Here is a 5,123-nt window from a genome sequence, read left to right as displayed (position 1 = left end):
GGGGGCACACCCATCATTTATACAAAAAAATCCCCTTCCCACAAGGATGCTTCTGACCAAATTTGGTCAAAATCTGCTCAGTCGTTCATGACTAGTAGCGTTTTAAAGGAAAAGTTGACGGACGGACGACGGACGACGGACGCTGCGGTATGGCATAAGCTCACCATGGTTCTTCGGACTAGGTGAGCTTAAAATGTATACATGTATTTAAATTTATAAATGTACTTACCGGGTAAATCTATATACAACCTGACATCTATGTGACGAGTGACATCAATGAAGCAGAAGACGCTTACCCTTCTGGAACACCTGGTCTTATTATCCTTGTACTTTTTCAAGGTGCTTTATGTAATCTTTCCTTTGTTCAGTTTTTGCCCTAGTTTTATTTATTTGGAGTTTGAGTTATGGTTTTGTCGACACTCCAGTATTCTCTTGTTGTTTTACATCAATATGTAATAAATTTTCCCTGAACCAACTCTCATACATCTCGCTATTGTGATTGTTACAATAACGGTAGAATTCTTTTTCAGAGATTTTGGGATTAAAATCTCATTTCAGATCTAGACTGTACGGCCTTTAATAGCTCACAAAGTTATTTATGTAACCATGCCATGCCAATGAAATTTTTGTAGCTATATCCACTCATGTATTTTACCAATACACATGTTATAAATATTCTGCCCGAATCCATTCCTGAGCCAGCTGTTCCAAACTGTTTATCTGATCAAATCATTAACACATCTGTTTAAAACGTATTTTTACATATCTTGTCCTCAGGTGACCTATTTTTCATTTTGATTCCTTAAACATTTTAAATTAAATTTTAGCTTTGAATTTCAATTTTCTTTTAGTTATACTTTATTGAAATTACTGTCACAACCAGCTGGTTTTTCTGTGTAATGTAACTAACATTAACCCAGAAAATGGCATACTGTAAAAACACAAATTTTCACGCAGCCTATAATTTCATGGTTTCCCGACAAAGCACCAATTCTTAGATACATGAATTCATAGAATACGAGTACCCATTCAAACAGAGAACGGCTTTATATCGAACTTGTAATAACTTAGTAGACCTATGAATTCATGGATGAAGAAATAATCCACTAAGTCAATGAAATTACAAAAAAAACACAAAAATTGGTGATTTCGCAGTAAAAGAATTTGTAAGGGTTCACAGATACAGAACGAAGATCATGAAACTTTTAAGTCCAGTCATTCTACCTTATTTGCATCCATTATCGTAAAATCAACGTGTGAAATAGTATTCCTAAACCCACAATTTTGTTATATTTTTCGAGCCAACATTTCCAGACAGCCAACAATTAAAGGCCCTTTCGCATAGTACGTCTGTTCTGTATACAAACATGCAGATAAGAAATTTACATTTACCGGTTGTCATACGATAATATTCGTTGTTTCAAACAATTTCATTAGTTTCAACGTACTAGTTATAACTCCAAACTCATCGATAAAAGATAGAGTGTACAGAACTCAGAACCTTGGATAAAGAAGAAAAAAAGAATATAAAAACTGAACCAGTTTCATTTTGACAGAAAGTTAGTTTGTAATTTGTAAGTGGCAGACAAGCAGTATCAGGGGTTACATTTTGGTGGCACATTTCAAGTGCGACACAGCTGGTTATACTCAATTAAATATACATTCAATAAATGCCACTCTGAGCTAATTTAAATGTATTTGGTTTACAGATTTTGGTACTCTGACATTACCAGAGGGAAATCAAATGTGAAATCAAATATTTTCTTCTACAGTGTTTAACCTGTTTATCTTAACCTAACTTTTAGACAGGTCCCTGTTGTTTTATATATACTGGAGATATTTCTTAGCGAGTCTGATCTTCTGTCACAAGGAAGTGGTTTCATTTCTCCTATCCTGATAAAAAATTACAGCCTATCATATAACTGATTATTTGGAACCGGGAAGCCAGGAGCTACTTTGCCTAGTCTTTGATTTGGTAAAGTTCAAATGTGACTTTAGGGGTGAATGATTTAAAGGATGCTATTATGTACATGTTTTCAAATCCTTAAAAAAAATCATAGGCATGTAACTAATGTCAACACATTTTCAGACTGACTACCCTGTTAGACTCACCACTGACTCTTGTGTAGTAACACTTACCACTGACTCTTGTGTAGTAACACTTACCACTGACTCTTGTGTAGTAACACTTACCACTGACTCTTGTGTAGTAACACTTACCACTGACTCTTGTGTAGTAACACTTACCACGGACTCTTCTGTAGTAACACTTACCACTGACTCTTGTGTAGTAACACTTACCACTGACTCTTGTGTAGTAACACTTACCACTGACTCTTGTGTACATGTAGTAACACTTACCTCTGACTCTTGTGTAGTAACTGTCAAAGCCGTTGTTATCCGCCTCCACCTGTAACAAAAATGTACAATAATTTCAATGTCAAACAAAGCAGATTGCATCAAATGCTTAAAGTGTTGAACCAAATACCCTTCAAAACCCTTGATAATGTTTACATTGTGCTGTTGAGTTGTGTTTCAAGTGTTTATTATGTCTCATTCTGTACATAATGCACAGGATTTAAAAGGGCAGGTGATATTTCAGACGATAGAAAAAAAACAGGTTACATGCATATATGTATACATTCTTTTTGACTCAGCATGTAAATTGTATCAAGATCATAAAAGTTAAAAGGAACAATGGAGATAGACCCACCACACAGTGTCTTATCTCCAACATACAAATGTAGTTCCAATGTTTTAATATTTTTTAATTCAGAGTTTATATATATACAGTATCCCCCCTAAATTCATCCTCGTTATATCCAAGGGTTACGCTAATTTTCGCTCTCTAGTAAAAATGAAGGCACCGGCTAGCTATTTGATTGGTGTTAGGTTAAACAAGAGGCCCAGAGGGCCTGTATCGCTCACCTGAATATGTTTAAAATAATTGGTATGAAGTAAAGATATAGCACTCCATGGTAGGTGCTGTAATTATATAGCACTCCATGGTAGGTGCTGTAAGAACATATGCAATTTCAGAAAGATCCATCCAGTACTTGAGATATAGCAAAAACAATATCAAGTCCTGAAAAGACAGAAATTAAGGCATCAGTATATGACAAAGTCGAAAGAGTTATATTAGACCCACTGTTAAGCGAAACCGTTCCAATCCTGTGTACATAGTACATAGTCCTGACACAGCAAAACATACGTTTACAAAAATTGGCTTATCGTGACGTTTAATAGTATTGTTACAAATATTGTCAACGAAAGTAGTAATTATAATCATAAATCATTAATAACAACAACAAAAAACCTGGACAATTCTTGCTTCAAAACCGTTGCTTCTCAATGAAATTCCACTTTTTCCATAAATCCAGATTGTAAACAGATTATGGTTATACTGCATACTATCTGCAATGTCACATACTAATTACAACAGGTTTATATGTGCTTTTGATACACAATATACATCTTCAGTTAAATTAAATGATGTATTGCTATGCGTATTGAAAAGTGCATACAGGGCTTAGGAGCTACTCTGGAGAAAGTATTATTTAACCATCCTGTTCATGAGGATTGCAAGCTTGCTGCTAATAACTGTATCCTCTGTATGTACCCAACTATTTGTTTCACACTATCAGATAACGCGTTATATATGCAATATTGGTGTTAGTTTATTATTACAATATATTATATTATTACAATATATCATATTATAATAATATACCTGTACCAGGCCGAAGTGGGCTTGTACCATGTTGGGTGTTTTTTATCCGGATATTGTCAGCCATCTTGGATTTTGAAATATGATCCCAATACCAGAGCCAATTAATTTTGCCAAAGTATGATATAGAGTTATGTGTTATAAATTAACATATTTGCAGCACTCTAATATCAAAGAAAATATCAAAAATCTGAATTTTCTTTCATCTAACCGATATATTCTCGTTCTTCATTTTTGGCGAAAAAAGGTGAAAAATAGTCCAAATTTAAAAATGGCCTCAATTTTTTCCCCCAAAGAGAATCTTTCAGGACTTTTTTTCTATCATACTAGAGACATTGATGAGTTGAAATCAGAAGAGTTTGATAACATAGTAATTTTTTCCCTAGATCACCCTGAAACGGACCTATTCCACCGACCTATAGCATTGCTATGTCACAGAAACAGAAATAATGACGAGCGTGGCAGTTAGTTTACAGGAGGAACATTTAGTGAGCTCCAATGAATGTTATCACTAAATAGCTGTAACACCAAGCTATAACTATGATGAAGACTCGATACATAAGACGGGCTTGATAAGATCGATATGCCTTAGATACTCGGCGCACGCTCTGTGTCTTTGGTAACATATATATACCGTGCATACTAAACGTCCAGCAATGTATTAATAATGTATATGTGATACATGATCTTTTCATAAACACCGAAACACAAGTATTAAACTCGTCTACATATTCATGCAATCTGATTAAAATCATAGTTAACGAAGCCATGTAACATATGATTTTAATCAGATTCCATATTCATGGTATAAGCCTACCTAACAGTTCCAGCTCCCGTTACAGAAATTTAATACTTTCTATGGAATTCCATGCAAGTCTGCAGCATTGCTATGTCACAGAAACAGAAATAATAACGAGCGTGGCAGTTAGTTTACAGGAGGAACATTTAGTGAGCTCCAATGAATGTTATCACTATATAGCTATTCATTCAAAAAAGACAAATGTTTAGTCCGCCATTGTTTTTTGCTTGTGCCGGGTACAACGACCCAATAAACAGACATGAAGGCTAAGTCAACAAAACACAAAAATCTGTCAGTGTTTTGAATTGATTTCTGAATAAAGTATATTATCTATACTTTTTATCTGGTGTTAATTAGTAATCTAGACAGGACGAAGGAATAGAAACGACAGTAGTATATGATATGACGTGCAAGTTTCTCTCGCAATTTGGTTAGCTAAGACCTACTTGGTTAGCTAAGACCTACTTGGTTAGCTAAGACCTATTTGGTTAGCTAAGACCTACTTGGTAAGCTAAGACCTATTTGGTTAGCTAAGACCTATTTGGTTAGCTAAGACCTATTTGGTTAGCTAAGACCTACTTGGTTAGCTAAGACCTA

At 34.8% G+C, this 5,123-nt stretch overlaps 1 protein-coding gene across 1 annotated transcript in view; it reads right to left on the bottom strand.

Moving 5' to 3' along the window:
- LOC110454030 (bifunctional D-cysteine desulfhydrase/1-aminocyclopropane-1-carboxylate deaminase, mitochondrial-like) overlaps window positions 1–2,407 on the bottom strand; it is a 43,767-nt gene extending 41,360 nt beyond the window's left edge. The window contains exon 1 of the mRNA XM_021503347.1: window positions 2,362–2,407. The gene's annotated coding sequence lies outside the window, so the exon portion shown is untranslated. The remainder of the gene's footprint in view (window positions 1–2,361) is intronic.
- Between the last annotated feature and the right edge of the window lie 2,716 nt (window positions 2,408–5,123).

Source organism: Mizuhopecten yessoensis, unplaced genomic scaffold, assembly GCF_002113885.1.
Source record: "Mizuhopecten yessoensis strain PY_sf001 unplaced genomic scaffold, ASM211388v2 scaffold7635, whole genome shotgun sequence".
Classification (NCBI taxonomy): Eukaryota; Metazoa; Mollusca; class Bivalvia; order Pectinida; family Pectinidae; genus Mizuhopecten; species Mizuhopecten yessoensis.
The sequence above is the reverse complement of the archived record's forward strand: the minus strand, read 5'-3'. Positions and strand labels throughout refer to the sequence as shown.